Raw genomic sequence first — 23,278 nt, 5'->3', positions numbered from 1 at the left:
CCGTCGAGTGTCTGGAACTAAAATCGGACACTTGACTAGGCAAACACCGCTGAGACCTCCATACTTCCAGAAATTCGTATAGAAACTACCGAATGACCCGCCGTTCGGTAGAAAGAAACTCACGAACTAGGGGATTCATGCGAATTCCCCTTAGTCTCTATAACCCAGGCAATTCATCTGTTTCATTCCCTTTTCTGTGACCGACCGCAGGGCCAAAATGCATGGAACTGTTTTCGGATACTTTACCCATGCGGTCGGTCAAATCTTTGGAACCCCATATCTCACGAACCGTTTATCCGAATGGGCTGATTTTAAAATATCTTGTTCCTCCAGACTAGGGCTATCTGTAGATATTGGATTTGTGGATGTACCCCAAGTATTTAGGGTACATCCAAAACTTGGGTAAAACTATGTACATGATAAGGGGATTATGATGCTAGAGGAGGGGAGGAGATGTGTGGGAGGTTACTGTTCACAGATTGGATAATGTCTTAAGTGATAGAACCTCCTCCCTTGCATTGGAGGAGGTCTCTATAAGGAACTGTGGAATAAAGCTTGTCAGTTCTACTCCTGAAAAAAAAAAAAAAAAAAAGAATTACACTGATTGCCAATTACCCGTTTGCAACATTGTTGCAAACTGTAATTGGAGGCACACTTATTCCTGGGTGGTCTGGTTGTTCGGTAGTTTCACTCAATATACTGAATGGAGTGATTCTACCAAACAATCAGATGAATGCTGCATACATATAACCCAGGTTAACTGAACACATAAATGCATACATGATATTAAAGGACTAAAGGCAGGATTACTGTAATATGCTCTACAGTCTTAAAGGTACAGTATCCCACAAGTCCCAATAAGTCCACGGATGGCCCTTAAAGGCCCAGTAGCAGTAATATAAACTATTACATGCCCAAATATAGTTTTTACAGTGCAATATGTCCAGGGGCCATAGTCGCAGGGCAGGAGGCTAGCAACCAGGCTTCTCCAGTTCTCAGTGGCGAGGTTGGTTTCGTCACATGGTAGTTGTGGACCTATAAATTCATCGAATTTTAGAATATTCCAATGTTTTTTGAAGATTTTATTAATGGCAAAGGCCTTAGAGTTATATTGGGTATGAAATGAAAACTCGAAACGTTTATTGGAATTATTTACTGGTTTCACCCTATCTATCAGGAGATTACCTCTATTGGTGTTTCTGACCCTTTCCACCTCTATATCGAGTGTTTCCTTTTTGTAACCTATTTCAATGAATTTGTTAGTCAGGGTGGCTGCCTGTTCTAAATAAACATCTTGGCTAGAGCAGTTTCTTCTTAGTCGGGTGTACTGACTTTTGGGTACTCCTGACAGCCATCTAGGGTGATGTCCACTTGTGGACTCAATGTAGCTGTTTGTATCTGTGGGTTTGAAATATGTCTTGGTAGAAATTTGGCCTCCTTGGGCTGATATAGTCAAATCCAGGAAATTGATGTTAGTGGAGCTAAACTCGGGAGAGAAGACAAGGGAGAAGTTATTGCTGTTTAGATACCCAAAGAAGTTTAACAGATGTTCTTCAGATCCCTTCCATATTACAAGGATGTCGTCTATATAACGACGCCACAGGACCAGGTCCACCCCGTAAGGATTATTGTTCCAAACAAACTGGCGTTCCCAATAATCCATGAAGATGTTCGCATAACTAGGGGTGAACCTGGTACCCATGGCATTGCCCTTGATCTGCAGGAAGAATTCATCATTAACCCCTTAAGGACACATGACATGTGTGACATGTCATGATTCCCTTTTATTCCAGAAGTTTGGTCCTTAAGGGGTTAAACATGAAGAAATTGTGGCTAAGTATGAAATGAATTGCCTCAAGTAGGAACTGAGCAAATCCCTGGTCTAGGTTGGTATCACTGTCAAAGTTGTTCTTAATTGCTATAAGGCCAAGCTGGTGATCAATGACAGTGTACAGGGAGCCCACATCTAGAGAAGCCCACATGTATCCTTCCTGCCACTCAAGGGACTCTAATTCCTGTAGGAGATGTTTCGTGTCCTTGAGATACGATTGGGATGATTGTGCATAAGGTTGTAAATAATAGTCAATAAATTGGGACAAATTAGAAGTTAACGAATCAATCCCACGTATTATGGGTCTGCCGGGTGGATTGATTTTGCACTTATGCACTTTAGGTAAGAAGTAAAACGTGGGGGTCCTCGGATTCTCTAAATAGAGGAAGCGATATGACTCCAGGTTAATAACTTCTTGGTGTACAGCTTGTTCTAATAGGATCTTCAATTCTTCTTTAAAGATATTGTTTGGATTTCGTGGGAGTCGTTTATATGTATTGGGGTCTCCCAGTAATCTATAGGACTCTCTTATATAGAACTCTGTAGTCATGACAACAATCCCCCCCCCTTATCTGCGTTTTTTATAACAATGTCATCTCTCTTCTTTAATGAATTGAGAGTCTGCATTTCTAGCCTTGACATGTTATTACAGTATTCTCTCTTGTTGGTAAGTTTGTTAAGGTCTGCTAAGACCATCTTATGAAATGTGTCTGTGGCGAAACAAGGGAATTAAACTACCGAACAACCAGACCACCCTGTGTAAAGTGTGCCTTCAATTACCGTTTGCAACAATGTTGCAAACAGGTAATTACCTATTCGTGCAGTGTGGTCTTTGTCCTCTGGGTGGCCGCCATTCGGGATACGAACACGTGGCGGCGGCCATCTTAAACTACCGAACAGCGGTGTTTTGCCGTCGAGTGTCTGGAACTAAAATCGGACACTTGACTAGGCAAACACCGCTGAGACCTCCATACTTCCAGAAATTCGTATAGAAACTACCGAATGACCCGCCGTTCGGTAGAAAGAAACTCACGAACTAGGGGATTCATGCGAATTCCCCTTAGTCTCTATAACCCAGGCAATTCATCTGTTTCATTCCCTTTTCTGTGACCGACCGCAGGGCCAAAATGCATGGAACTGTTTTCGGATACTTTACCCATGCGGTCGGTCAAATCTTTGGAACCCCATATCTCACGAACCGTTTATCCGAATGGGCTGATTTTAAAATATCTTGTTCCTCCAGACTAGGGCTATCTGTAGATATTGGATTTGTGGATGTACCCCAAGTATTTAGGGTACATCCAAAACTTGGGTAAAACTATGTACATGATAAGGGGATTATGATGCTAGAGGAGGGGAGGAGATGTGTGGGAGGTTACTGTTCACAGATTGGATAATGTCTTAAGTGATAGAACCTCCTCCCTTGCATTGGAGGAGGTCTCTATAAGGAACTGTGGAATAAAGCTTGTCAGTTCTACTCCTGAAAAAAAAAAAAAAAAAAAGAATTACACTGATTGCCAATTACCCGTTTGCAACATTGTTGCAAACTGTAATTGGAGGCACACTTATTCCTGGGTGGTCTGGTTGTTCGGTAGTTTCACTCAATATACTGAATGGAGTGATTCTACCAAACAATCAGATGAATGCTGCATACATATAACCCAGGTTAACTGAACACATAAATGCATACATGATATTAAAGGACTAAAGGCAGGATTACTGTAATATGCTCTACAGTCTTAAAGGTACAGTATCCCACAAGTCCCAATAAGTCCACGGATGGCCCTTAAAGGCCCAGTAGCAGTAATATAAACTATTACATGCCCAAATATAGTTTTTACAGTGCAATATGTCCAGGGGCCATAGTCGCAGGGCAGGAGGCTAGCAACCAGGCTTCTCCAGTTCTCAGTGGCGAGGTTGGTTTCGTCACATGGTAGTTGTGGACCTATAAATTCATCGAATTTTAGAATATTCCAATGTTTTTTGAAGATTTTATTAATGGCAAAGGCCTTAGAGTTATATTGGGTATGAAATGAAAACTCGAAACGTTTATTGGAATTATTTACTGGTTTCACCCTATCTATCAGGAGATTACCTCTATTGGTGTTTCTGACCCTTTCCACCTCTATATCGAGTGTTTCCTTTTTGTAACCTATTTCAATGAATTTGTTAGTCAGGGTGGCTGCCTGTTCTAAATAAACATCTTGGCTAGAGCAGTTTCTTCTTAGTCGGGTGTACTGACTTTTGGGTACTCCTGACAGCCATCTAGGGTGATGTCCACTTGTGGACTCAATGTAGCTGTTTGTATCTGTGGGTTTGAAATATGTCTTGGTAGAAATTTGGCCTCCTTGGGCTGATATAGTCAAATCCAGGAAATTGATGTTAGTGGAGCTAAACTCGGGAGAGAAGACAAGGGAGAAGTTATTGCTGTTTAGATACCCAAAGAAGTTTAACAGATGTTCTTCAGATCCCTTCCATATTACAAGGATGTCGTCTATATAACGACGCCACAGGACCAGGTCCACCCCGTAAGGATTATTGTTCCAAACAAACTGGCGTTCCCAATAATCCATGAAGATGTTCGCATAACTAGGGGTGAACCTGGTACCCATGGCATTGCCCTTGATCTGCAGGAAGAATTCATCATTAACCCCTTAAGGACACATGACATGTGTGACATGTCATGATTCCCTTTTATTCCAGAAGTTTGGTCCTTAAGGGGTTAAACATGAAGAAATTGTGGCTAAGTATGAAATGAATTGCCTCAAGTAGGAACTGAGCAAATCCCTGGTCTAGGTTGGTATCACTGTCAAAGTTGTTCTTAATTGCTATAAGGCCAAGCTGGTGATCAATGACAGTGTACAGGGAGCCCACATCTAGAGAAGCCCACATGTATCCTTCCTGCCACTCAAGGGACTCTAATTCCTGTAGGAGATGTTTCGTGTCCTTGAGATACGATTGGGATGATTGTGCATAAGGTTGTAAATAATAGTCAATAAATTGGGACAAATTAGAAGTTAACGAATCAATCCCACTTATTATGGGTCTGCCGGGTGGATTGATTTTGCACTTATGCACTTTAGGTAAGAAGTAAAACGTGGGGGTCCTCGGATTCTCTAAATAGAGGAAGCGATATGACTCCAGGTTAATAACTTCTTGGTGTACAGCTTGTTCTAATAGGATCTTCAATTCTTCTTTAAAGATATTGTTTGGATTTCGTGGGAGTCGTTTATATGTATTGGGGTCTCCCAGTAATCTATAGGACTCTCTTATATAGAACTCTGTAGTCATGACAACAATCCCCCCCCCCTTATCTGCGTTTTTTATAACAATGTCATCTCTCTTCTTTAATGAATTGAGAGTCTGCATTTCTAGCCTTGACATGTTATTACAGTATTCTCTCTTGTTGGTAAGTTTGTTAAGGTCTGCTAAGACCATCTTATGAAATGTGTCTGTGGCGAAACAAGGGAATTAAACTACCGAACAACCAGACCACCCTGTGTAAAGTGTGCCTTCAATTACCGTTTGCAACAATGTTGCAAACAGGTAATTACCTATTCGTGCAGTGTGGTCTTTGTCCTCTGGGTGGCCGCCATTCGGGATACGAACACGTGGCGGCGGCCATCTTAAACTACCGAACAGCGGTGTTTTGCCGTCGAGTGTCTGGAACTAAAATCGGACACTTGACTAGGCAAACACCGCTGAGACCTCCATACTTCCAGAAATTCGTATAGAAACTACCGAATGACCCGCCGTTCGGTAGAAAGAAACTCACGAACTAGGGGATTCATGCGAATTCCCCTTAGTCTCTATAACCCAGGCAATTCGTCTGTTTCATTCCCTTTTCTGTGACCGACCGCAGGGCCAAAATGCATGGAACTGTTTTCGGATACTTTACCCATGCGGTCGGTCAAATCTTTGTAACCCCATATCTCACGAACCGTTTATCCGAATGGGCTGATTTTAAAATATCTTGTTCCTCCAGACTAGGGCTATCTGTAGATATTGGATTTGTGGATGTACCCCAAGTATTTAGGGTACATCCAAAACTTGGGTAAAACTATGTACATGATAAGGGGATTATGATGCTAGAGGAGGGGAGGAGATGTGTGGGAGGTTACTGTTCACAGATTGGATAATGTCTTAAGTGATAGAACCTCCTCCCTTGCATGGGAGAGGGCTTTATAAGGAACTGTGGAATAAAGCTTGTCAGTTCTACTCCTGAAACTGTGTGTCGTCCAGTTATTGGGATTGCGATGGGGATATTGCTGTATTACTCTACCTGCTAGAAACCTTGCCTGTGGACTTATCATCACCTTGTTCCTGAGCCTCACTGGGATCTCTAGTGGAGAATAGCTGTGAAAGATCGGCTCTCCGCTACAGTGTCTATCTGACCTCCCTTTTCGTAAGGGCAACAAGTCGAACGAGGTCTAAACTGCTTTTTGCAATCCTGATTATTTAGGTTCTAATTTAGGGGGTTCGTTTGATGATTTCTTCATAAAGAATCTCTTGAGACTCAATTTTCTAGTGAACTTTAGCATATCAATGTAGATCTGAAATGAGTTTGGAGGGACATTGGGGGCATACTTCATGCCTTTTTTTAAAATCAGACATTCATCTTTTGTAAGGGATACGTTAGAAATATTAAAGATCCCAATTTGTTCTTCTATTATTCTTGGATTTAGTAGGGGTTCTCTCTTTCTAGACTCAACCGTCTCTTTTTGGTCGGGGTGTTTTGCTCTCCAAGAGGGGCAAAGCGGTTGGTCAAATCTATTTTCGACGTTTTGAGTGGGAAGTAATTACTTATTTCTTTTTTCCTTCCCCTTTGGTCTCGCTCCTTCTCTAAAAAATCTCTACTGGTATGTGTTTGTGGGGATGAAGATCTTTCTCTCCTAACATGAGTAGGGACTTGTTTATATGGAACGTGTTTCTTAATTGGCTCGTTATAAGTTACACTTTTTCTCTCTCTCACTTTCGGAGAGGGGGATCTTGGGTGTTCATTCCTTTTGTATTGGAATGAATTATAATTATTACTAAAATTGGATTTTCTCTGCTTGGATTCCACAAAAGTAGACTGAATGCTGCACCTATCTTTGAACTCTCTGGTTCTATCTTTATTTCTATTTTTAATGGAGAAAAATTGGTCAGCTTTATCTCGTTTATCTCTTCTATATTTGTTGTTTTTTGTTATTGCAATTTTTTCGTCCATATTTTGGACTCTGTCAAATACAATCTTTTCTTTTTGTATGTAATCCATACTTTTTTTTATCAAGCTTATTATTTCTCTCAAGAGATTCCAATTCATGTGTCACATTTTTTAGATTTTCCCTTTCGAATTCTACAATTATCTCCATTAAAATAGTGGCACATTTCTCTAGGGCTGTATCCCACCTATCTGCATGGTGGGAATTTTCCAGCCCATTTGCTGTTTTTTTTTTAGATAATCTCAAACCTCGGGGTATTAATCCTTCTTTTATATAACTTTCTAAAAATTAAATTTCCCACCATTTCTTAGTCTCCTTAATTGACAATCTTTCTAATGTTTTAAAAAATTTATCAATTTCCATATTTCTATTGTGGGAAATAATATCATTTTAATTAAAGAGAGATTGAAATTTATCTGCCCTTCTCTGTTTAAGTTCTGAAAACATTTTAGTGGGGTCTAATTCTAAGGAAAAGGAAAGAACAATATATATATATATATATATATATATATATATAGACAAAAAAAGAGACCACCCAGGTGCAGCAATAAATTGAAAAAGGAAGGATGGATTACTTCCCTCTAGGTCTAGGCTGTAACAAAGGATTCCTCGGATCCTCACAAATCAATATGTAAAACAAGATACGCCTAGATAAAATTGTAACGGACCGTTTCACTTACAAGGGGATAAAACCCAGTTTAGGCGATAATCCCCTTTCCAGATGCACAGGCAGCTACTGCAAACACCATTCTCCCGACTGGAGACACACGAACACTGAATCCGAGAAACCTTTTAAATTCTCCCAAGCATATGAATGCTGTAGACCATCGAATAGGAACCATACGAATAGGCTTGTACTCCTAGCAGTCAACTGGAACAGCATGCAATAAATCCTTCCCCCCAATAATGAGACGACACATCACTTTGAGGGTAAAACAGGAACTCTGGACTGGCTCATCCAGCCTGGCTTTTATTTCCAACTCACACATACAGGCCACACCCAGGGGGAGGCATAAAAGAACCAATGACATAGATGTTACCTCCCACACATCCCCTCCCCTTAGTGTGACACATAATCCCATTATGCATACAGTGTAAAATATACTTTTACACAACTTTCATAACTTTAAAACCATACATCACATTCACATAAAAATACATATCCACAATCAATTAATTCAGGGGAACAACATATTAAAAAATGGCATGAATCCGACCAGGGGTTCAAAAGTTACTAAAAGTATCTTTTGTCCCTCCTGTCTGGCAGAAAAACATCCCCACAATGCACCCTGGTTTCCTCCCTTCTGCCCTGGAGTTAATTGGAGAAGTAATCCAATTATCCAGGACTAGAGGCAGACTCCATTAACCACATGGTTGCAAAACGACATAAAACACCTTAAAATACATAAAGTCACATTTATACATAACACACAGACATTTCACCTATCCCCAGATAGCTGGGATCTGCGAGCACAAAACTACCGAATATCGCGCAGATCCTACTCACACAGTACAATTGCCATGGAGCTAAAGTCTTTCCCATAGTCTTTCATTATATGAATAGGCTCCATGGTATGGCTATCTGGGGTATCACATTCCCATAAAGTCTGGTCCATAGTCCAAAGGCAAGAGGCGGGCAATCAGACCCCTCCAAGGACACGTGGCGAGGTCGGTTTCGCCACACTTCTCCCCTTTACCCCCCAGACTAACAGGGTACTTGACCTCCTGCCGGTCAGTGCCCTGGTTAGTCCAGCAACCCACCCACAAAACAGAAACAGCAGTACAGCCCACCCACAATAACTGGTTACTACACCTGGGTAGAGGAGAACTTTGTCCAGGTCCAGGTGTCTCACCACGGCTGTGTGGGGGACTGGTAGTCTGCCCTGGTGGGTTGCTGAGTGGGTACCAGCGGTACTCTGCCCAGGTGCCAGTACTACCGCGGAAGTAGCCTGGTTGGAGCCTGGTTGTGGGAGGGAGAGACCAACTGTCTCCCCTCTGGCTATACTGCTTTGTGGCTGGGGGACAGGACCGACCGTCCCTACCCCTTGGGCTGTAAGTGCAGAGACTACGGTCCCATCTGCACAGTTGTGGGGCTTAACATCTCCCCTTGGTGGGTTAGGCTGCCTCTGGAGAGAGGGTGTAACAAGCTCCTCCCTCTGGACGGTAAACTGCCGCTGGGGAGAGATGTTAGCAGGCTCCTCTCCCTGCCACTCTCTCTGCTGGTGGAAAGGGAGACCAGCTGTCTCCCCTTTCATTCTCTTGTCCTGCTGCTGGGGTGCGAGACTGACGGTCTCTGCTCCCTGCAGTACACACTGCCGCTGGGGAGGAAGGACGGCACCTTCAGCTCCCTGGGGTACACACTGCCGCTGGGGAGGAAGGACGGCACCTTCTGCTCCCTGGGGTACACACTGCCGCTGGGGAGGATGGACGACACCATCAGCTCCCTGGGGTACACACTGCCGCTGGGGAGGAAGGACGATACCTTCTGCTCCCTGGGACACACACTGCCGCTGGGGAGGATGGACGACACCATCAGCTCCCTGGGGTACACACTGCCGCTGGAGAGGAAGGACGGCACCTTCCGCTCCCTGGGGTACACACTGCCGCTGGGGAGGAAGGACGATACCTTCTGCTCCCTGGGACACACACTGCCGCTGGGGAGGATGGACGACACCATCAGCTCCCTGTGGTACACACTGCCGCTTGGGAGGAAGGACGACACCATCAGCTCCCTGGGGTACACACTGCCGCTGGGGAGGAAGGACGGTACCTTCTGCTCCCTGGGACAAACACTGCCGCTGGGGAGGAAGGACGACCCCTTCATCTCCCTGGGATGCACACTGCCGATGGGGAGGAAGGTCGGCCCCTTCATCTCCCTGGGATACACACGGCCACTGGGGAGGAAGGACGGCACCTTCATCTCCCTGGGGCTTACTCTGCCGCTGGGGATCTGGGCCTGCTGCCCACCATCCCGTTGGGCCTGGTGGAGAGACCTCGGTCCCATCTCCCCCTGCCTGTTGTGGTTCCTCACAGGACCAATCTATGAGGACCCCTACTTCGGGTTCTTCCTGCCGCCTCAGGGGGGGGCGGCTAACCTCCTCGGATGCAGCCTCTACTCTGCTGCTGTACCACTCTTCCTGCTCATCATACTCTTCGTCCATCTTTGAGTTTTGCTCAGCCATGACCTGGTTCCAGATCCCCTGGAATGTGTCCATGGATATATAACCCCCATACTGAGCCACTTGCTGCCTCACCTTGGCCATAAAATCATCTTCAGCGTCAGAGCCTTCCATACTTGTCTGCTCCAAGTCGCTGGATACCTCTGCTGCCAGGGGCGCTGCACGAGTGCTAACGTTGCCCTCAATTTGTAACTCCAAGGAATTGGTGTTCTGTAGCTGTCCTTCTGGCTGTAGGAACGATCCCGCCGCTTGCCACCAATTGTAACGGACCGTTTCACTTACAAGGGGATAAAACCCAGTTTAGGCGATAATCCCCTTTCCAGATGCACAGGCAGCTACTGCAAACACCATTCTCCCGACTGGAGACACACGAACACTGAATCCGAGAAACCTTTTAAATTCTCCCAAGCATATGAATGCTGTAGACCATCGAATAGGAACCATACAAATAGGCTTGTACTCCTAGCAGTCAACTGGAACAGCATGCAATAAATCCTTCCCCCCAATAATGAGACGACACATCACTTTGAGGGTAAAACAGGAACTCTGGACTGGCTCATCCAGCCTGGCTTTTATTTCCAACTCACACATACAGGCCACACCCAGGGGGAGGCATAAAAGAACCAATGACATAGATGTTACCTCCCACACATCCCCTCCCCTTAGTGTGACACATAATCCCATTATGCATACAGTGTAAAATATACTTTTACACAACTTTCATAACTTTAAAACCATACATCACATTCACATAAAAATACATATCCACAATCAATCCATTCAGGGGAACAACATATTAAAAAATGGCATGAATCCGACCAGGGGTTCAAAAGTTACTAAAAGTATCTTTTGTCCCTCCTGTCTGGCAGAAAAACATCCCCACAATGCACCCTGGTTTCCTCCCTTCTGCCCTGGAGTTAATTGGAGAAGTAATCCAATTATCCAGGACTAGAGGCAGACTCCATTAACCACATGGTTGCAAAACGACATAAAACACTTTAAAATACATAAAGTCACATTTATACATAACACACAGACATTTCACCTATCCCCAGATAGCTGGGATCTGCGCGCACAAAACTACCGAATAGCGCGCAGATCCTACTCACACAGTACAATTGCCATGGAGCTAAAGTCTTTCCCATAGTCTTTCATTATATGAATAGGCTCCATGGTATGGCTATCTGGGGTATCACATTCCCATAAAGTCTGGTCCATAGTCCAAAGGCAAGAGGCGGGCAATCAGCCCCCTCCAAGGACACGTGGCGAGGTCGGTTTCGCAACAAAAATAAAAGCAGAGAACGCTCATAGGGTAACACCGTTTAGTGTATATGTCCCTGCTATGTATATTATACACTCACAAAATAAAGGAGTATTTCAAGCCCATCAGATTTATTTGACTCCTGGAGTATGATTCCTCAGGAATACATGTAGAAAAGAAGAACTGGACATAGTGTGAAATCTTATATTTTATATATTTTTTTTATTATTTTTTGCATTATTTCGATTTGTGCATTCCAGTATCCCTCTCTCTTAATATCCCCACCAACTCCGTATGTATCCTTTATTTCACCATTATAATCCTATTAAATATATCTATGGATTTTCAATGCTTAATGAAGGGGGCATACATTTATGCTTTTGATTGATGTTGATTTATGTCAAGTATTGTACTCCGTGTAATTGATATGCATTTTCTTTTCTCTATCGGTATTTCATCCCTCGGCTACGGCATGTGCGTTCCAGCCGCGGAAGGATGACGTATTTGGGTATGCGTCGCAAAGAGAGGATCTCTTCCGGACGGGTGTAACGCACGTGCGTTCCACAGCGGCAACGCGGAAGTCCACAGATGGACCTGAATTTTGAGAAGACGCACAACAGCTGCTATGGGACTCACGGATTGGCGATTTTTTGGCGCGGAATGGGACTGAGGACCTATATAAGAAGATTTAAAGACACTGGACTTTTATTGATGTATTTGCATTTTATTATTGTTTTATATATTTGATTGCTGTTGCTCCTGATGAAGTCTAGTATCTAGACGAAACGCGTAGAGCTACTTCATAAATCCTGTAACCTGCTTCTTCTATTCACCATCTTTGATGAGCATTTTTACTTCTGATTGTCTGTAAGTTTTTCCATTAAATGTGATTTTTTTTATATAATTAAGATTTCACACTATGTCCAGTTCTTCTTTTCTACATGTACTCCTGAGGAATCATACTGCAGGATTCAAAGAAATCTGATGGGCTTGAAATACTCCTTTATTTTGTGAGTGTATAATATACATAGCAGGGACATATACACTAAACGGTGTTACCCTATGAGCGTTCTCTGCTTTTATTTTATCTAGGCGCATCTTGTTTAACATATTGATTTGTGAGGATCCGAGGAATCCTTTGTTACAGCCTTCCTTTTTCAATTTATTGCTGCACATGGGTGGTCTCTTTTTTGTCTATACATTAAAGGAACTACTGTAAGCCAGGGGGACAGTAGCCAGCAATAAATCCAAAGCTGTGCTGATTGCTGAACTGATGGAGGGAAACAGAGCCCGCAGTGCTACACCTCCACCAGCCATGAAAGAGACCCCATACCAGAGAGAGTTGAGAACCAGGATGGAGTTTTTGCCACAGCCAGTATCACTGGAAATAATGACCATGCTGATGTCAGATGTGCATGATTATCTGATGGCAAACCGCACACCAGAGACACCGTCCAGGGCAGAATCCAATGCTGCCTCTATTTACGGACAGGTAAAGCCCAAAATCCCATATCACGCATTTAAGGTGTTTTGTGAAGAAAAGGATGAGATTGACGGGTATTTACAAGATTTCGAGAGGCTATGTGATCTGCATGACTTGGAACCGGCAGTATGGGTACCACTCCTGGCAGACAAACTGTCGGGTATGGCAGCGGAAGCCTACCGTGCTGTGCCTCGAGAGGACAGTAAGGATTATACAAAAGTAAAAAGGCCGATTCTAGAGAGGTATGCCATTACACCGGAGGCATACCGGCGCAAGTTCAGAGGCTTACGCAAACCGGAGAAAGATTCCCATGCAGAGTGGGCGCACAAGCTGGACCAAGCATCACAAGGGTGGATACAAGCCAGCAACGCCACCACTATGGAAGAACTGAGGCAGCTAATGCTGTTAGAACAATTTTTTAATGTCTTGTCCATGGAGGCACAAGAATGGGTGAGGGATCGAAAACCCCTCACCCTAACAGAAGCAGCCCGACTAGCCGACCAGCATTTTGATGCCAGGAGACACCACGGACCCCTAACTAGGACTTATCCTCAACCCACCGTGTCACCCAGTACCTTCATGCCTACCGGCCCAACAGAACCACTGACTAGACCAACGCAAAGTAATCCACCACCTCCCTCCTGCTATAACGGCTGGGCTAACATCCAGTGTCACACATGCAAACAGTGGGGACATATTTCCCGAGAGTGCACTCAGAACCGGAGCAGACAAGCGTGGAACCAAGTCCGACAAAATTTGGCACCAAGGGCCGCTGCTCATCATTATCAAGTAGCGCCAGCCACCCAGGAAATATTGAGCACTCAGGCCGAGGAACCTCTAGGAGTACTACACGAGGTGATGTCGGTTCGAGCCACCGATAACAGGCAGCATCATCACCATCTGGTGACCCTGGAGGGGAAGGAAGTACAAGGGCTCCGAGATTCCAGAGCCACTCTAACTCTAGTTCCAGGTTCAACCCACACTGGCGGATCAGTGGCAGTACGGGTGGCAGGGGGAGCAGTGTATCGACTACCCACTGCCAGAGTACATTTGTATTGGGGTGTGGGAGAGGGGACTGTAGAAGTGGGCCTCATGCAAAATTTACCGGCGGATGTTGTGCTGGGGAATGACTTGGGCTAGATGACTTCTGCTTTTATACCCCAGGCTCCACACCAGGAAGCCCATCCAGTGACCACACGGCAGCAGGCTCGCACCACGGTTCCACCACCACACTCTGAGGCTCAGGTAAGAGACCATGACCCCCACATTACCCGTATGACCTGGGATACCCCAAATACCTTCGAGGCAGAGGTGAAGTCAGACCCAACACTGCAGATATACAGGGACCGAGTACACACCGATCAGGCCGGGCTAGAGGGGGAGCGGTACACATGGGAGAAAGGGTTACTTTATCGCATCTTGGAAAGAGAGGTGGGGGGATCGGTCACAGTGACGACAAAACAGTTAGTGGTTCCCCAAAAGTATAGGCAAGAGCTACTGAGGATTGCTCATGACATTCCCTTGTCTGGGCATCTAGGAATGACCCGTACCCGGTACAGGTTGACTCACGCTTTCTTCTGGCCAGGGATCTCTAAGGATGTGCGACAGTACTGCACCTCCTGTGACATTTGCTATTGAGTAGGCAAGCGAGGGGACCGCCACAAAGCCAAGTTATGCCCTCTTCCTATTATTGAGGAACCCTTCAGTAGAGTGGCCGTAGACATAGTGGGGCCTTTACCTAAGCCCAGTCCCTCTGGGAAAAGATATATTCTAACTGTAGTGGACTATGCCACCCGGTACCCCGAGGCTATAGCCCTCTCCAATATTCATGCCGAAACTGTGGCCGAGGCCTTAATGTAAATATTTTCCAGGGTTGGGTTCCCCCAAGAAATCATATCGGATAGGGGTACCCAGTTCACCGCCGAGGTCACCCAACAACTGTGGAAAATATGTGGCATTAAGCCAATAGTAAATTCTGCGTACCACCCCCAGTCCAATGGTCTATGCAAAAGATTTAACGGTACACTGAAGCAGAAGCTCCGTACGTTTGGAGAGGCTCATAAAGACTGGGAGTCAACAGTGTTTTCCCCTTTTGAATTGCTGTTTGGGAGAAGGGTGCGGGGACCGCTAGACCTAATTAGAGAGCATTGGGAGGGGGAGAGTAGCCCAGATGGGACCCCTATTGTATCCTACGTGCTGGAGTTTAGGGATCGACTGGAGGCATTAACCCAGGTCATGCGCACCAACATCCAGGCGGCCCAACAACGCCAGCGCCGCTGGTACGATAGGGGGGCCAGAGACCGCAGCTTTCAGGTGGGACAAAAGGTGTTGATTTTAAAACCAGTCCGCACAGACAAGCTGCAGGCCATCTGGCAAGGCCCATACCAGGTGGTGGAACAGAGATGTGACACCACCTATGTGATTGGCCCCTGCTCAGGGGTAGGGAAGAGACGCATGCTCCATGTGAATATGCTCAAACCCTACCATGAGAGGATAGAGGACGTGGCGGCGATATGCGCCTCAGCCGCTGAGGATCAGGAGAATCTGCCCCTACCTGACCTATTAGAACAGGAAGAACAGACAGAGCCCTCCAAGGGGGTTCAACTGGGGGAGCAACTAAGCCCTCAGGAGCGTGCCCAGGTACAAGCGCTGATTGTAGCTAAAGGGGCTACCTTCTCAAATTTACCTGGGTACACTCCGCTGGCCACCCACCGAGTTGAAACCCCGGGACAGCTACCTATGCGGCAGACTCCATATCGTGTCCCTGAAGCAGTCCGGACACATATGAAGACTGAGACTGACGAGATGTTGCAGCTAGGGGTTATCGAACCTTCCGATAGCCCCTGGGCATCGCCGGTAGTGCTGGTACCTAAGAAGGACGGCACGACACGTTTCTGTTTCGACTACCGGAGGCTAAACGACAAAACGGTGTCTGATGCCTATCCGATGCCCCGGATAGACGAGCTGCTGGATAAGATGGCACGGGGCCAGTATCTCACTACCATAGATTTAAGGGATACTGGCAAATTCCACTAGCCGAGGATGCCATCCCCAAGTCGGCGTTTGTCACCCCATTTGGCCTGTACCAATTTCGGGTCATGTCATTCGGGATGAAAAACGCCCCGGTAGATCGGCTACTGGACGGGTTCCAAGAATATGCCTGTGCCTATTTAGACGACATCGCCATATTTAGCCAGACCTGGGAAGAGCACCTGCAACACATAGGAGCCATTCTAGATCGCATTGGAGAGGCTGGGTTAACTTTGAAACCCAGCAAGTGTCATATAGGGATGGCAGAAGTGCAGTACTTGGGCCACCGGGTGGGGAGCGGACAACAGAAACCCGAACCAGCCAAAATTTAAGCCGTAGCCAAATAGCACACCCCAAAAACAAAGACCCAAGTGCTAGCGTTTCTAGGTACCGCAGGGTACTATAGAAAATTTGTGCCCAATTATAGCACCCTGGCCAAACCCCTGACTGACTTGACCCGCAAGAACCTTCCTCGACAGGTTATCTGGGCCCCAGAGTGTGATCAGGCATTCCAGCAACTAAAGACTACTCTAACCAATGCCCCTGTACTTGCTGCTCCTGATCCAACTAAAAAATGTCTTGTTCACACAGATGCTTCAATGTTTTGGATGGATTGGGAGCAGTGCTGAGCCAAGTTGGAGCAGATGGTGGAGAACATCCCATAGCTTACCAAGTTGGGACAATGCCAGGCTGCTGCGCTGGAGTTTGGCACTGCAGCCTTCTGACTTTACCATTCATTACCGGCCAGGGAAACAAAACGGTAATGCCGACGCGTTATCTCGACAAACTGAACTTGAAAAGTGATCTGTGGGTACTTCCCCGGACATCCCCAAGCCGATCCGTTGGGATCAGACTGTGTATGCCGGCTTGGTTCTGGGGGAGCATTGTGGCAAACCTAGCCACTTCTAATTCACTGGACTTTACTTGTCAAAAGGTTGTCTGTATTTTATGTTATGTCCTGCATATATTCTGCTGTATCTTATATGACCATTGTAATTCGTATGCTAGCAGCCGTAAGCAACTAGCATTCAGGCACTTCGTGAAACGAATATGGGCCCCCCTGATAGACCACTAAGGGACGTGTGGCGCTTGTAATTAAAGGCTTTCCTAGGTGGCTGCCGTTCGACTACCGACCATGCGGCGGTCGGCCATCTTGGATCCTTGGTCTCTTCAGCGGTGTTTGGTCATCGAGTGCATGGAACTGAAAACGGCTACTCGATGACACGAACACCGCTGGACTTCCCGAGCGTTCGGGAGTTCCGCTCGCATCAAATTGGGGTTCCCATCGGTGTTCGTTAGTTTTAAACCGAACTCGCTGGTTAAATGTATTTTGTGCGGCGTTCGGTTGGATTAGCTGGGATCTGAGCGGTATTCTCACGAAATGTACCTGCAGTCCCCAGCTATCTACCGAATGGCTGTCCGTGCAAAATAGACGAATATTGCTCAAGTTACAGATTTTTATGTGAATTATCGGTTTTGCTGCACGAGGGGATAATCCACTTAACTGTATATTCTAGTGGGAGTATCCCTCTCGTGCAGCGGTGCCTGATGGGAGAACTGCAATGTCTGATGGGAGAAATACCCTGGAATTAGTGATGTCGCGAACACGAAAATTTTGGTTCGCGAACGGGAACTTCCGCAACGTTCGCGAACCGGCGAACCGGGCGAACCGCCATTGACTTCAATGGGCAGGCGAATTTTAAAACCCACAGGGACTGTTTCTGGCCACAAAAGTGATGGAAAAGTTGTTTCAAGGGGACTAACACCTGGACTGTGGCATGCCGGAGGGGGATCCATGGCAAAACTCCCATGGAAAATTACACAGTTGATGCAGAGTCTGGTTTTAATCCATAAAGGGCAGAAATCACCTAACATTCTTAAATCGCAATGGATATGGATTGACACCTGACATATGACATATTGACACCTTGACATATGGATTGACACCTGTCCTCAGAGCCCCTGATACACACTGACACAGAGCAGAATAGAGACTGTTCCCCCTACATAGGGTCACTTGGCAGATATGGCGTGGTCGTGGGAGGAGGAGGAGGATGACTTTCACCTCTTCCCCTGTTAGATTCCCGTTGTGCTGTGACATCACCCTTATACGCTGTGTAAAGCATACTTTTTAATTTATTTTGCAAATGCTGCATCCTTTCCGACTTGTAATTCGGTAACATTTCCGCCACTGTCTGCTTATACCGGGGGTCTAGTAGCGTGGGCACCCAGCACAGGTCGTTCTCCTTCAGCCTTTTTATACGAGGGTCCCTCAACAGGCACGACAGCATGAAATACCCCATTTGCACAAGGTTGGACGCCGAGCTACTCATTTCCCGTTCCTCCTCCTCACACAGAGCAGAATAGGGACTGTCCCCCCTACATAGGGTCACTTGGCAGATATGGATTGACACCTGTCCTCAAAGCCCCTGATACACACTGACACAGAGCAGAATAGGGACTTTTCCCCCTACATAGGGTCACTTGGCAGATATGGATTGACACCTGTCCTAAGGATCCCTGATACACACTGACACAGAGCAGAATAGAGACTGTTACCCCTACATAGGGTCACTTGGCAGATATGGATTGACACCTGTCCTCAGAGCCCATGATACACACTGACACAGAGCAGAATAGGGACTGTTACCCCTACGTAGGGTCACTTGTTAAATTCCCATTGTGCTGTGACATCACCCTTATACGCTGTGTAAAGCATACTTTTTTTTTTTTTTTAAATTCTTTATTTTTGCAGTGCTTATAATGGTTACAGGTTGACATATGGTACCCCAACGGCATTCCATACGTTGATTGCTAAACATTTGTTACAGTGGGTATTAGGTAGACAAAGCACTTTTTTTTGTTTTATGTTGCATATCAAACAGGTTCAAACGTAGATTGAGATTACAAATTATATGAAGGTAACAGATTATTAGGCATCGCTTATGCGGTATAATATGCTTTAAGATATAGTTAGCTGCGCTTAAGGTGACTAAGTAAATTATGTGATCAACGTTATGCTTGACGTCAGCGTTTTACAGAAAAATATGCCAGGTCGCATGGACGCAGAGCATTGCTTTATAAGAAAGGAGAGTGTGGGAATAAGCCAATCGTGTTGGTGTAGAACAAGCTTAAATTGCCATTTTAGATATGGCCAGCTAATAAAACAGCGCGGTGGAGGTAGGCGCCTGTAGGCAACAGCGTGGGAAACTCTGTAAAGGGTGTAACAGCGGTAATTAAGACATATTAATGCAGCGCGCAATTCACAACAAATGGTGCATAAACTGAGTCTGATCAGTTGGATAGGCCATAAAAACGTCCTTGTGTGAGTCCCGCAGGCCAAGTCTAGGTAAGGACATGCTAGGGGCATATAGGGAGACCCTTACATGTGGAGAGTTCATCAGGGTGGACCAAGTCTGCAGAGCCGTCTGTGCCTGTGCCGGGAGACAGTCCGGGACCTCGTGCCTGTTCATCCAATGCCCAGTCTGTTATGCGGTCGTTGGTCTCTCCGCTTTGGGCTTGCATTCCGTCGGTGTGGTCCTGTCACAGAGGTTTGAGGTGATATTGTGTCTGGGTGCCTCGTGGTGATCCTTCGCTCAGGGCCGCCATCTTGTGGGGCTGCATGTGTCCTGTTGGTTTTATTTTTTACCTCGTCTCCTGTCGCCACTCGCTTTCTATGAAGGTTAACCAGGTGAGTACGTGGCTTGGTGACAGGCACTGCTTTCTTGTTCTCCGGGAACATAAGGGCTTCCAGCTTGTCCCAGAACGCCTGGAAGGTCCTGTTCAGACGGTGCTCTACATCTAGCTGTTCAGTGCATGCTTTAGGAGAGGTAGCTGCCTCCGCCATTTTAGTTGTTGTGCCTCCGCTTGTTTCAGGCCCCTGCATCTCCTCAGCCTTTTCGCCGGGTCGTTCCAGGGTCTCCTGAGGGTAGACCGGGATAACCCCCACCGGTCCAGGGGGGGGGGGGGGGGAGGCTCGGGTTGGTCGTTGCCGCTGCTGGCACAGAGTCGGGTGAGCGGGCGTCTCACCTCGGCTCGTTCAGGCATAGGCCGCAAGCCTCGGGCAGGTCTATTCAGGTTCCGGGGTGCTCATGTCGGGTATCGCCGTGTGGAGCAGCTTCCCCCGATCTCGAGTGTGGCTATTTGTCGCCGGAATTTTGCAGGTAGTGGGGGATTTTGCCCCGAAATCTGCTGCTAAGCGCAGGAGCTCCAGCCAGGCACGTCTGCTCGGTTTGGCCGGCAAGCTCCGCCCGTAAAGCATACTTTTTAATTTATTTTGCAAATGCTGCATCCTTTCCGACTTGTAATTCAGTAACATTTCCGCCACTGTCTGCTAATACCGGGGGTCTAGTAGCATGGACACCCAGTGTGACGAACCCATCTGTATAGACTTATATTGCTGGTTCGTCTGTTTGCCTTGATTTCATGGAGTTCCTGTCCGTATGCCCCTGTTCGTCTGTTTTCCCTAGTACCGATTGAAACTACCGAACAAACGGCCACCCAGGAGAGGAGTGTGCGGCTTGTTAACACCTTGACCACAATTAGAACGTTGTGGTTAACCGCAGACACCTCTCCATTCCATTCGTACGGGTGGTCGTCGTTCGTATGCCGACCACGAGGCGGCGGCCATTTTGGACACGAGGAGAATCAGCGGTGTTCGTTGCAAAACCTATGGAACTAAAAACGGACTCTTTATCTGCCAAACACCGCTGGAGGCTGCCGCCCACCTTCTATTTCGTTGAGGCGTACGAACACCGGTCAGTTCGGTAGTTTCTATAATTCGTATGGACTTTACCCAGGTAGCCGTCCCATGGAGTCATTCGTATACCAAGGACTTGTGAGAGACTTTGACTCCATGGCAATTGAACTATGTACATCGGACCTAAGCGCTATTCGGTAGGAATATGCCCTCAGATCCAGGCTATCTGGGGATACGTTACACGAACCATATGCAATCGGTATTTCTGACTTCATGTAATTTATTGTATTTTTCTATATATATTTTAAAATGGCGATGGTCTCTATCCTTGGAGATAATTAGGTTTCTCCCCAATTATCTCCGGGATAGAAAAGAATGATTTATGGGTAAAATGGGAAGGGCTTGTATTGAAGCCACTGCGATTGGCTACTGTCTAATATATTTTACAGTCTTCCACAAGGTCCCCTAGGGGAGTGTCCACCTTGTGGAGACCCGCATAAATACCGGGCAGGTAGCCCCCATTAAACACATTCCTGTTTGACCTTCAAGGCGGAGCTTTGTCTCGTTTGTGGAGGGATTTACTATTGGGACAGCGTTTTCGTTTATGTCTAGCTGTGGAAGGATTTCGGATGGATTGCTGATCGGGAGTTGCCGCATTCGTATGCTCCGTTCGGGAGTTTTACGATAGGTTGGACTAAAACTGCATTTCTGGAGAAAGGGGATTATCTACTAAACGGCGGCTCCGTTCCCCTGGCGGTGAGTGTCGTAACGATTGGTGGCAAGTGACGGGATGAATCCCACTGCCCTGAAGGCCAGCTACACACCCCAGATTGGAAATGCAATATGAAGAATTAAGGCGTGCTACCCTTAAAGATATTTTGGAGCACAGAGGACGATCAGCAAGTAATCTCAAGAAAAGGGAGATTATTTCTATATTATTGGAGATGGATGCAGCACAGGGAATGGAAAGAGCTAATGTGCCTGGCCCGCTAGATTTAACACCCGAGGAGATATCGTTTAACCGGGCAGTCCAGATAAGGCTGGCACACTTTGGCCCCAACCCTGCAGCGGATATTGTGGTGCAAGTGCAAGCCGCAGTGACAGCACAACAGGCGCTCCAGAGGAGAGGAGCTGCAGCAGCAGAGGTACCGTATAATAATAATGGAAGGAAAAAGGTACCATTTGCTGCTTTTAGAACTTTTGTTGAGACTGAAGGAGAGATAGACGGGTTCCTGGCTGACTTTGAAAGACAGTGTGCCTTACACCAGGTGCCCACAGAAGAATGGGTTACTATCCTCTCTGGGAAATTATCCGGCCGGGCCAGTGAGGCTTTTCGGGCCATCCCAGAGGAGGAAATTACTATTTACCGGGCAGTAAAAGATGCCCTTTTGGCCCGATACGCTGTTACCCCTGAGGCGTACCGGAGGCGATTCCGGGACACTAACAAGCAGGCTGGTGATTCCTATGTGGAGTGGGCATGCAGGGTACACCGCACAGCAGCCCACTGGATGACAGGGTGCCAAGCGGTAACTGGAGAAGAGGTGCTGCAAGTATTTCTACTAGAACACTGCTTTGACCGGTTACCTGCAGGAGTCAGGGAGTGGGTCAGGGACCGCAAACCCGCTGCCTTACCTGAAGCTGCTCGTCTGGCCGATGAATACACGGATGCATGAAAGCTAGACCAGACAGCAGCCAAGGTTCCTACTCGAGTGGAGTACAAACCGGCAGCACCTCCGACCACTACCGTGTATCACCCCCCAGCGCAACGCACCTCCACAATGCCACCAGCAAACAACTATGGGCAGCCAGCCCGGTTCAACGCCCGGGATTACTCACAGCAGATCCGGTGCTTTGGATGCAAACAGCTGGGGCACAAGAGACCAGAGTGCCCATTGAACAATGCCAACCAAGCACAGTCCTGGAGAAGACCAGCCGGCAGAGCCCAGCAGCCACCTCAGCCTTCTGCTCACTGCTTTGAGCAGGAGGAGTTTTGGGGTATCCTACATGAGGCAGACCCAGTGCAAGCAGCTCAGCAGGACAACCGCCAACAGCACAGACAGACCGTTAAGCTAAATGGTAAAGTGGTCACTGGTCTAAGAGACACCGGAGCTACTATGACTCTGCTCCAAAAGAACCTTGTTTCCGAACACCAACATACTGGAAATACTGTGGCAGTGAGGGTAGCAGGAGGCGCCGTGTTCCGTCTGCCTGTTGCCCGGGTTCATTTGGACTGGACATGTGAATGTGGGGGTTATGAAGGATTTGCCTGCTGATGTTTTGCTGGGAAATGATTAAGCCCCTTTGGTTTCTGCATATGCTCCCATGGGACCTGCCGAGGCCAACCCAGTGACTACCCGTGCTCAGACCCGTGCTGCTGGAACCAGCCCACCTGCTGAGGAGACCCAGGTAAGAACCGATTCCCCGACTAATACCCCAGGGCAGACTTTGGTTAGCTGGGATTCCCCAGAGGAGTTTGGGAGGGAAACCCAGACAGATCCATCCCTCCAGAAATATAGGGACAGAGCAGAAACTGGAGAGGAAGGAGTAGATGGGGAGCGGTATGAGTGGGTGGGGGACAGGTTATATAGGAT

Source organism: Pelobates fuscus, chromosome 11 (assembly GCF_036172605.1).
Source record: "Pelobates fuscus isolate aPelFus1 chromosome 11, aPelFus1.pri, whole genome shotgun sequence".
Lineage (NCBI taxonomy): Eukaryota > Metazoa > Chordata > Amphibia > Anura > Pelobatidae > Pelobates > Pelobates fuscus.
The sequence above is the reverse complement of the archived record's forward strand: the minus strand, read 5'-3'. Positions refer to the sequence as shown.